Raw genomic sequence first — 12,106 nt, forward strand, 5'->3', positions numbered from 1 at the left:
AGTATAATAATAACAGCTAAGAGGTAAATCTCAACCCACTCACCAAGTCTCAGGTGCAGTAGTTGTAGTGGAAAGCAGAGAAACTAAAGAAAGCCTAAAAAAGAGCAGCAGAAGCTCTGAAGTTATTAAAGAAGCCCTGCTTTGCATCTGACTTCTGTACTTCCTTACACTGTTCTTAGTGTTTTAAAATAAAAAATTTTAAAGATTTTATTTATTAAGTTTTAGAGAGGATAAAGGAGGGAGAGAAACATCAATGTGTGGTTGTTTCTCATGCGCCCACTACTGGGGGCCTGGCCCACAACCCAGGCCTGTGCCCTGACTGGGAATGGAACCAGCAACCCTTTGGTTTGTAGGCAGGCACTCAATCCACTAAGCCACACCAGCCTGGGCTATATTTAGTGCTTTTTGTGGCTAGTTTATAATTTCTTCAGGAAAAGTTGGTTCCTTGAGGGCAAAGACTATATTTCCTGTTTCTTAAAAAGATGGTAGATGGGACTGGAGTGTGGAAAAAGGCAAGGTATATACACACACTATTCCCTAATGTAGCACCTAAAAGATCCTTCTTAAAAAAAAAAAACACTAGAGTTATTTAACCTAATTAAAAAAAAAAGACCAAGAAAGACTTTGAAACTATTTTAAGTTCCTGGTCTCCCAATTCCCGAGAAGACATAACCAGGAAATAGGCTTCAATTGTAGCAGGAGATATTTAGGATAGACACAGAGACAAATGCTCAAAGGGGACTCTAAGAAGCTTTAAGCTTCTTGAAAATAAAAGACCATGTCTTTTGACTACTTTGTTAAAAATCTAGAGACAGAGAATGAGGGCTATGAAGTGACATCAATGAGCTTTCTATCTTTGAAATTGGATTAGAGATAATGGATCACTAACCTTACAGACTCAAAATACAGTTACATGAAAAAAAGAACAAAAACCCAGAAAAATCAATGAAGCCAAAAGCTGGTTCTTCAAGCGTATCAACAACTTGACAAACCTGTAGCTAGAATGATGAGGAAATAAAAAGAAGAGCCAACTTACTGAAACCAGCAAGGAAACAGGAGCATCACTATTAAAATTAAAGAGGCTATAAGAAAAAGTAATGATTGGTGCATGATGGCAGAAGAGTGAATGGAAGTCACACTAACCTCCACCCAGGGCCAATCTGGAATTACAACTAAATTGTGGAGAAATCAGCCAGAACAAACAACTGAACATTAGTGACAGAGAAGACCTTGGATAGACAGAAGAATCAGCTTCAGCACAACCCAACTAGTAAGGAGTGTAGTGGAGACTTGAGAAGGTGGGCTGGGCACCCATAGGCAGCAGCACTGGTGGGATAATTAAGTGACTGTTGGATCCCCCTGACAAGAGGGGGTCTAAACCCTAATCTGGGATCCCTAGCCTAGAGCACCAGAGCCCAAAAAAGTACTCAGATAAAACCCAGCAGCATAAGGAGGCAGGGTTGCTCTCTGCCAAAGACTGGCAGGTGGAGATTCAAAGAGCCGTTTAAAGGGCCAACGCACAAATTTTCATTTCCAAACACATCCTAGGCTCCAGCAAAGGCAGGGGCAGAGTGAAACAAAGACTCCTGAGGAGATACTGGGGATGTAAGGTTTGGGGAGACAACCAAGAGAACAGATCCAGGGATCCCAGTGCTAAGTCATCACACATACAGCAGCAGCCATCCTGCTCAGGCAGTCCAGTCCCCTGGGCAGCAGCAACCAGAGGGGAAACAGCCCAAACCCCAAGAGGTATTCCACCCTAGTCTATGGAGCTTAAGCCTGCTAAGTACAGAGTAACTAGATTAACAACTGAAGGAGACAGCCACAGACAGCAGATCCCCTGGAAGTCTCCAACAGGCTGCCTAAGGTCAGACAGGGTCAACATCTGACATCACCCAAGGGGATCCAGAAAGAAAAAATAGTGGTAAATACTAGAGGCTCCTGAGACAAAATCCACTGTGGTCTTCTCCATGATTTCTGATGTTTTCTTTCCTGCATAGTTTCTAAACATTAATTTCTGGTCCACCAAGTTTGAGCAAATTAAGACACCAAATTTTATACTATAGTTTATTTCAATTCACATATTTTGCCCCTCTCTTCTCCTACCCCATTTTACCTTCCTCTCTCCTCTCATTATTTTCATTTAAAATTTTGTTTTCTCTCTTGCTACCACTTGTTTCCATTCTACACTCTTACTATTTCTCCCCCATCCATCCTCACAAAATCAATTTTCTTGTCAATGGTCATCTCACATCCTTTTCCTACTCTTAAAATAACTGCATTCTCTCTCCACCTTTAGCAATCTTTGCTAGTTGGTTGTGGGTAGGGTAGTTGTTATTGCCCTTTTTCAATTTTGTATCTATATCTTCACTAGTTTTATATTTCAAATCTTAAATTTTACCAATCACCCCTCCTGCCCTTTTTTTGCATTTCAGATTTTTAATTTTGCCCTGTCTTAAAGACTCTTTTACATTTTTTCCTCTCTTCTTTTTCTCCTTCACCCTGCCCTTTTATTTTCCTTTAGTATTCTTTTTTTTCTTTTCCATTTCATCTCAAATTATAATTTTTCCATGTCTTACCTTGGTTTTTGTTCCTCATTCTTAATATTCCCTCTGCCTCTATCATTTCAAAATCACTTCCCATTCCTCTAGACAACTCTTAAACTTTTCTTTCTATCTTTCCCCCCCTCTTATTCTCATCCCACCTATATTAATTTTAGCTCATTAGTTGTTGGTAAAGCTGTGGTGGATCTTTCTCCCCAATTTGGTTCATATACTTTATTTTTTTAAAACAAATTATCAGCTCTTAACATTTCATTTTTTAAAAGATTTCATTTGTTTATTTTTAGAAAGAGGGAAAGGGACAGAGAGAGAAAGAAAAACACAAACTCCTGGTTGGTTGCCTCTCCCGTGCCTCCCACTGGGGACCTGGTCTGTAACTCAGGCATGTGCACCAACTGGAAATTGAATCAGCAACCCTCTGGTTTTCAGGCTCAATCCACTGAGCCACAATAGCCAAGGCTATATTTTTCTTTATTCACTTTTTTCTTGTTCTTTTTCTTCCTTACTTTATCTTATTTTATTTCAATTTCTGTTTAAACCTAATAGTATATGCTTCCTTTCTCATATACCTAACCACCTTCTTCATTCCCTTTTTTATTCATGATATAAATTTTACTTTCTCTCTTAAAATTGCTCCAATGCCCAACACTTTATTAGTGCCTCTCCTTATACTCTTTCAAAATCACTTTACTTTTAGTAGGTCATTTCATATTCACTCTCCTTTCTTATATTAGTTGTAATCTCTTTATACCCTTATTAATATTAGTGCATTTGCTCTTGCTAGTGGGATTGTGGGAAGGAGTTATTTTTGAAGTTGTAAGTTTTCTTCCCAGGATTTGTGGCTTTTCTTCTGGCAGCACCTGCACAACAGCATGAAAGATGTGATGGGCAGAGTGAACCTCAGTCAACCAGCTGGAGGATAGGACCTACCAAAAAACAACCGAACAACAGTCAAAACCCAATTACATCCAGAGAGCTAACACAAATGGCATCCAGTTTGACATCAAGGAGACTGCATGACTGAATCCCACAGGTTTTCTACCACACAAGTTCACACCATAAAGTCAGGGAGTCAAAACAGATCAATTTTAGAAGCAGAAGTAAACAAGAAGAGTCTCAAAAATAATGGGAAGACAAAGATACAACCCCCAGTTGAAAGGAAAGGAGAAATCTTCAAAAAGAGTGCTAAATGATATAGAGTAAAAGAAACGGTCAGATATTGAGTTCTAAGCAATGCTTATAAGGAACCTCAATGAGTTCAGTGCAAATTACCAAAACTCAATGAGTTCAGTGCAAATTCATGGAGAATGAATAGCATGCCATTAAACAATGAATGGGTTAATAATGAGATCAAGGAATAAACCAAAAACTTTATGGAAACAAATCAAAATGAACAAACTACAGTCCACAAATGATGGGACACAGCAAAGACAGTTTTGAGTGGAAACTTCATTGCGATACAGGCCTACCTGAACAAGATGGAAATATTTAAAAAAAAAACACTTAACCCTACATCTACAAGAACTGGAAGATCAACAACAAAGCCCAGAGCTAGTACGGTGAAGGAAAAAAGCAAGATCAGAGCAGAATTAAAAGACATAGAGAGTAAAAGAAAATTTCTAAGGATCAATAAATCCAGGAGCTACTTTTCTGAAAAGATAAATAAGATCAATAAGCCTTTACGCATGCATATACATCAAAAGAAAAAGAGGACTGAAATTAAAAAAAAAAAAAAGAAATGAAAGAGGAGAGCTCAGTTGACCATTTTTAACTGGGCTGTTTCTCTTCCTAGAGTGAAGTCGTGTGAGTTCTTTATATATTTTGGAGATCAAACTATGGTCCATGGTATCATTTGGAAATACATTTTCCCATACGGTTGGTTCCCTTTTCATTTTGTTGATGTTTTCTTTAGATGTGCAGAAGCTTTTCATTTGATGAAGTCCTTTAACCACACTCATCAAGAAAAAAAAAAAGAAAGGACCTAAGTTAAAAAAAAAAAAAGAGGAGACATAGAACTTACACCACATAAATACAAAGGATAGTAGAAAATTGCTACAAACAAATATATGCTAAGTAATTTGAAAACATGTGTGAAATAAACAGATTTCTAGAAAAACATAATCTTCTAAAACTGAATGAAGAAGTAGAAAGCCTGAACAGACCTATAACCACTGGAAAAACTGAAGCTATAATAAAAAAAAATTCCCAGCACACAAAAACCCTGAATGGACAGTTTTGCAAAACATTTAAGAAAGAGCTAACTCCTATCCTTTACAGACTTTTCCAAAAAATCCAACAAGAGGCAAAACTCCCAAACTCCAGAAAGACTTAACTCAGTGGGGGAGAACTACCCTGAAGAGACTCTGAGAGTCCCTAGCACCTAGAACAGCAAAGAGTGAGAAGGTGGTATGTGAGTTGATCCTAATTGGTACACCTAAAGGACAGTGCAACTGGTGGACTGAAAGTGCAGACCAGGTGCCTAAGGGCATGGGGGCCTGGTAGCGAACTGAGGAACTAGGCTGGAGGCTGGGAAACTATGAACAATGTGCCTCAAACCTGCCCCCATCCCCACAAAACTAAAACAAGGAAAAAAAAGTGAAATCACTCCCCCCTTAGCCTGTTGCAGCCAGGAAGACCAGAACACCTGACTTGGCCAGTTGAAAGCCAGCAGGAGGCTTTTCTTCCCCCCTTCTTCCTTTCTTTCTCCCCCCCCCTTTTTTTTGTATTCCCACAAGTGAGGACTTCCAACCAAGATGGAGGCTTAGGTAGACATACTGTGCCACCTCACACAAAAACAAATTTAAAACCCCAAAACAACCAGAGTGACAGAAAATTGAACTATATGGAAGTCCGACAGCCAAAGAGTTAAAGAAGACACATTCATCAAGACTGGTAGGAGGGGCAGGGAGGACTCCTGGCAAGATGGTGGCTGGTGACCAAGTGAGGCAGCGGCAGGCAGACTAACTGGTCCACATTCAAATGCAGATAAACCTGGAGGAACAAATGGGAAGGAAGATAGACTGCGCAACCCAGGGTTCTAGTACGGAAAAATAGAGCCTCAAAACTTCTATTGTAAAAGCCAAGGATGGTTGTGGCAGGAGAAACTCCCAGCTTCACAGAAGAGTTTGTTAGAGGGACCCATAGGGTCCTAGAACATACACAAGCCCACCCAAGTGGGAATCAGCACCACAAAGGCCCAATATGATTGTGGGTTACAACGAAGTGACTGAAAACCAGCAGAGAGAGGGACAAGTGGCACTGTTCCCTCTTGGAACCCTTCCCCATGTATGGCATCACAACACAGTGATGTGGTTTGCCCTGCCCTGGTGAACAGCTAAGGCTCCACCCCTTAACTATGTAACAGGAGCACCAATACAAAGTAAAAACTAGCCCAAAGAAAAAAACAGATCAATGCTCCAGAAAAACTACAAGTAAGCAACAAAGAGATAGTCAATGTATCACATGCACAGTTTAAAACACTGTAATCAGAATGCTCACAGAATTGGTTGAATATGGTCACAAATTATAGAAAAAAATGAAGGTTATGAAAAGTGAAGTAAAGGAAAACGTACAGGGCACCTACAGTGATAGGAAGGAAACTGGGACTCAAATCAACTGTTTGGGGGTGAAGGAAGAAAGAAACATTCCACCACAACAGAATGAAGAAATAAAAAATTAAAACATGAGGAGAAGCTTAAGAACCTCTGGGACAACTTTACATTTAAAGTCCAACATCCGAATCACAGGGATGCCAGAAGGAGAAGAGGAAGACCAAAAACTTGAAAACTTATTTGAAAAAAAAATGAAGAAGAACTCCCCAAATCTGGCAAAGGAAACAGACATTCAGGAAGTCCAAGAAGCTCAGAAAGTCCCAAAAGAGTTGGACCCAAGTAGGAACACACCAGGCACATCTTAAGCCAAGATTAAAGATAAGGAGAGAATCTTAAAAGCAGCAAAAGAAAAGAAGACATTTACCTACAAAGGAGTTCCCATTAGACTATCAGCTGATTATTCAGAAGAAACCTTACAGACAAGAAGGGGCTGGAAAGAAGTATTCCAAGTCATGAAAGGCAAGGACCTACATCCAAGATTACTCTATCCGGCAAAGCTATCATTTAGAATGGAAGGGCAGATCAGGTGCTTCCCAGATGAGGTGAAGATAGGAGTTCATTATCACCCAGCCCTTATATGGAATGTTAAAAAGACTTCTTTGAGGAAAAGAAGATCAAAACTATGAACAGTAAAAAAAAAAAAAATCACAAATATCAACAATGGAATCTAAAAAAACAAAACTAAACTAAGCAAACAACTAGAACAGGAACAGAATCAGAGAAATGGAGATCACATGAAGGGTTATCAGTGGGGGAATGAAAGAGTGAGAGAGGGGAAAAAGGTACAAAGCATAAATGGTAGGTAGAAAACAGACTGGGGGAAATTAAGAATAGTATAGGAAATGTAGCAGCCAAAGAACTTATATCGACGACCCATGGACATTAACTAAAGGAAGGGAATGAGTGTGGGAGGGTGTGTGCAGGATGGAGGGGAATAAAGGGGAGGAAATGGGACAACTGTAATAGCATAGTCAATAAAATATATAAAAAATATAAATAAATAAATAAATAAACATAAATTCCCACAAGTGAGATAAGAAAACCTGGAGCTGTGAAAGGACCAGGGTTAGACACAAGGAGGGGTCATCCCAACAACTGAGATGGTGAAACAAATTTCACTTTGCTATGCCAGAGAACCTGCAAGTTACTGTATATTTGTATTATTATTATTTCTTCAGTGTTTTTACATCTCTTATTTTATAAGTATTTTTTGTTTCTCTTCTTTCCATTCAGTTGTCTTCATTTTGTTTGTTTAACTGCATTGTTTGACTGGTTTTCCTTGTTCTCCCTTTCATAGTGTATTTTTAATTTTCCTTCTTTCATTCACTTGTATTCCAGTAACACACTACTGTAGGTCATATACTTCCTATTCTGGTTATTCAGATCACATAGGTTCTGTCATATGACTGTTATTCCAGTATTCTGGTAAATAACTGTTATTCCATGCAATTACAAATACTGCACAGCAACCCTTCTGGATCTTAGCCAACTTCACTGTCTTCTAGAACTTTATCATATCAGTGTTGCGGTGAACTATATTCTCTCACACACGATGCCTAATTTCTATTGTGTACTCTCACTGTATCTCATGATATGACCTCCCATAAGCTCACTACTTTCTGGATCCAACTCACAATCCTTCCCCCCACCCCCCAAAACAAGAGTGTTATCTTTTCTCCACCCTTTCTAAAAAGTGGCTAGTGGGGTGAAATGTCATGGTTAATACTATACACATACAAAGGATCTCCTATCTCTTTTCTACGTGCTGGTACTTTAAATACCATAGAATATACTCCCACTGTCTTAAACCATTTTCCCTTTCCCTTCCAAATGATCACATAAAAAAATAGGTGGGAGCTGTAAACACAGTACACCTGCTAGAAGAGAGAACCCACCAACAAAGTAACTACCAACAGATAATATGGAAGAAGATGAAGGAGTGAGTGGAAGCCACACAAACCTCCACCAGGAGGTGAACCTCCTCCAGGACCAATCTAGAAATACAACTGAATTGTGAAATTGCCCAGAACAAACAACTGAACAACAGTGAGAGAGAAGACTCAAAACATTGTACAGAGAGAGGAACCACCTTCAACACAACCTGTCCACACTTCCACAACAGAATACAAGAGGTGGTGGATGCAGTGACCCTTACTTAAAACAGGTGGAGGGAAGGACCCACCAAACAAAGACCCAAAAACTATGAAAACCTAAGACATACAGAGCACCAACATAAATGACCGGCCAAGACAAACAAGCTCAAGAGATGAAGGAAACTGCATTACTGAATCTCACAGGTCTTCCACCATAGAAGTTTATACCATAAACCCAGGGAGTCAGAACAGATCAATTTGAGAAGCAGATTATAACAAGAATAGTCTCATAAACAATGGGAAAACAAACAATCCCCCAATAAAAGGAAAGGAGGAAGCCTCAGAAAGAATGCTAAATGAAATAGAAGCAAGTCAACTATCAGATATGAAGTTCAAAGCAATGGTTATAAGAAAGCTCAATGAGCTCACTAAGAATTACCAAAAACTACAAGGAAACACAATGAACTCACTGCAAACTAAATCCACATGAAAAAGGAAATAGAAACTATCAGCAAGACCCAAGAGGGAATGAAGAATACAATTTCTCAATTGAAGAACACAGTAGAAGAAATCAAAAGCAGGACAGATGAAGCAGAGGATTGGATGAGCAAGCTGGAGGCGAAGGGAGAAAAAACATCCAGAAAGAGCAAGAAAAGGAAAAGAGGCTCAGAAAGGAAGAGGGGTTAAGGGAAATGCAGGACATATGAAATGTAATAATATCCACACAATAGAGATATGAGAAGAAAAAGAGCAAGGGATACAAAACCTGTTTGAAAGAGGAATGATGGAAAACTTCCCTAATTTGATGAGAAAAAAAGTCACGCAAATTCAGAAAACAGAGTTCCAATCCAGAGGAACCCAAAGAGGCCCACTTCAAGACAAATCATCATTAAAATGGCAAAATTCCAAGACAAAGAGAGAATCTTGAAGGTAGCAGGGAGAAAGAGGAAGAATTATAGAAGGGAGTCCCAGTAAGAATAGCAGCTAACTTCTCAATGATGCTCCAAGCCACAAAGGATAGGCAAGAAATATTCCAAGTAATGAAAACCAAAGTCCTCAGATCAAGGCTACTCTATTCAGCAAGGCTCTCAAGAAAAATGGAAGGCCTAATAAGGTGTTACCTGGACAAAAGAAGCCTCAAAGAATACACACCCCTTCCAACCAGATGCTAAAGGGTCTGCTTTAACAACAGGAAGAAAAACAGTGAGAGAGGAGGAACACAGGTATAAAAAAAGGGAAATGAATAAGTACCTATCAATAATAACATTAAATGTAAATGGATTAAATGCTCCAATCAAAAGACACAGAATAGAGCCCTGGCTGGCGTAGCTCAGTGGATTGAGCGCGGGCCTGTGAACCAGAGTATCGAGGTTCGATTCCCAGTCAGGGCACATGCCTGGGTTGCTAGGCCAGTTCCCAGCAGGGGACTCACGAGAGGCAACTACACATTGATGTTTCTCTCCCACTCTTTCTCCTTCCCTTCCCCTCTCTCGAAAAATAAATAAAATATTTTTTAAAAAAGACACAGAATAGTTGAATAGATAAGAAAGCATGACCCACACATATGCTGCCTACCAGAGACCCACCTCAGAAAAAAAGACCCATACAGACTGAAAATGAAGGTCAGGAAACAAATATTCCAAGCAAATGAGCAGGTGAAAAAAGCCAGGGCAGCATTACTCATATCAGACAAAACAGACTTCATAAAAACAGACCCAGAAGGTCACTTCATAATACTGATGGGAAGAATCCATCAAGAAGACACAAACATTGTAAATATATATGCACCTAACATAGAAACATCCGAATACATAAAGAAAATCTTGGACAACATCAAGAAAGATACGGATAGCTACACACTTATACTAAGGGATTTCAACAGCCTACTGTAAAAAATGGAGTGATCTTCCAAAGAAAATATCAACAAAGATATTACAGCATAGAACAATGTCCTAGATCAAAATAATTTAACTGATATATATAGACCTTCCATCCCAAAGAAGCAAAATACATGTTCTTTTCAAATGCACATGGAACATTTCCAAAATTAGACTACATGATAGCACACAAAACAAGCCTCAACAAATTCAAGAATATTGAAATTATATCAAGCATTTTTTCCGACCACAAGGGACTGAAACTAGAAACTAAACTCAAGGAAAAAAACCCAGAACACTCAAATTCATGGAGATTGAATAGCATGCTATTAAGCAATGAATGGGTTAAGAATGAGATCAAGAAAAAAATTTTAAAGTTTCTGCAAACAAATGAAAATGAACTCAAAACAATCCAAAATGTATGGGAAACAGAGAACGCAGTCCTGAGAGGGAAGTTCATAACAGCCTACCTAAAACAGATAGAAAGATTTCAAATAAACAACCTAACCCTACATCTACAAGAACTCAAGGAACAACAACAAAGACAGTCCAGAGCAAGTAGAAGGAAGGAAATAACCAAAACCAAAGCAGAATTAAACAACATAGACGAAAAGCACAATTCTAAGGATCAATAAATCCAGGAGCTAGTTCTTTGAAAAGATAAACAAAACTGACAAGCTTTTAAGCAGACTCATCAGGAAAAAAAAGAGAGAGGACCCAAATGAACACAATCAGAAATCAAAGAGGACAGACTACAGCTGATACAACAGAAACAAAAAGGATTGTTAAGAAATTAGTAGAAAGAACTATATGACAAGAAATTTGAAAACCTAGGTGAAATGGACAAATTTCTAGAAAAATATAATCTTCCAAAACTCAATGAAGAACAAGCAGAAAGCCTGAACAGACCCATAACAGATGATAAAATTGAAGAAGAAAACAACTCCTGACACACAAGAGCCCTGGACTAGACGGTTTCACTGGAGAATTTTACAAAGTATTTAAGGATGAGCTAACCTTAAATACTATCCTTTGCAGATTATTCCAAAATATCCAAGAAGATGGAAGACTCCCAAACTCTTTTTCTGAAGCCAGCATCATCCTAATCCCCAAACCAGGTAAAGCCACAACAAAGAATGAATATGATAGGCTGGTATCTCTGATGAACATAGATGCCAAAATCCTCAACAAAATATTGGCAAACTGCATACAGAAATACACTGAAAAGACCAAATACCATGACCAACTGGGATTCATCCCAGGGATGCAAGGATGGTACAATATTCACAAATCAATAAATGTAATACATCACATACACAAAAGCAAAGACAAAAATCACATGATCATATCAATAGATATGGGAAAAACATTTGATAAGGTACAGCACCCATTAATGATAAAAACACTTAGCAAAGTGGGAACGGAGTGAGCATTCCTAAACCTAAGTAAGGCCATATAAGGGAGACTTACAGCCAACATCATACTCAATCGGCAAAAACTTAGAGCTTTCCCACTAAGATCAGAAATAAGACAAGGATGTCCGCTTTCACCACTCCTGTTCAACATAGTATTTGAAGCCCTAGCCACAGCAATCAGACAATAAAAAGAAATAAAAGGTATCCAAATTGGAAAGGAGGAAGGAAAACTCTCACTGATGCAGATGAAATGATAGTATACACAGAAAATCCTATAGACTCCACCAAAAAACTACTTGACCTAGTAAGTTCATTTCACAAAACAGTGGGATACAAAGTCAATATCCAGAAATCAAAGGCATTTTGGTACACCAACAATGAAATATCAGATATAGACACTCAAGAAAAAAATCCCATTCGATATAGCAAAAAGAAAAATAAAATACCTAGGAATAAACCTAACCAAGGAAGTAAAAGATCTGTATGCAGAAAACTACACAACATTGAAGAAAGAAATTAAGGAAGACACAAACAAATGGAAAAATGTAC

The 12,106-nt window shown here is 38.5% G+C and overlaps 1 protein-coding gene across 5 annotated transcripts in view; it reads right to left on the minus strand.

Annotated features, from left to right (window-relative positions):
- The window catches only part of UGGT1 (UDP-glucose glycoprotein glucosyltransferase 1), a 184,949-nt gene that overhangs the window by 21,442 nt on the left and 151,401 nt on the right, over nucleotides 1-12,106 (minus strand). The gene's annotated exons all lie outside the window — the stretch shown is intronic.

The sequence above is a fragment of the Artibeus jamaicensis genome, unplaced genomic scaffold, assembly GCF_021234435.1.
Source record: "Artibeus jamaicensis isolate MK-2021 breed Jamaican fruit bat unplaced genomic scaffold, CSHL_Jam_final contig_469, whole genome shotgun sequence".
Lineage (NCBI taxonomy): Eukaryota > Metazoa > Chordata > Mammalia > Chiroptera > Phyllostomidae > Artibeus > Artibeus jamaicensis.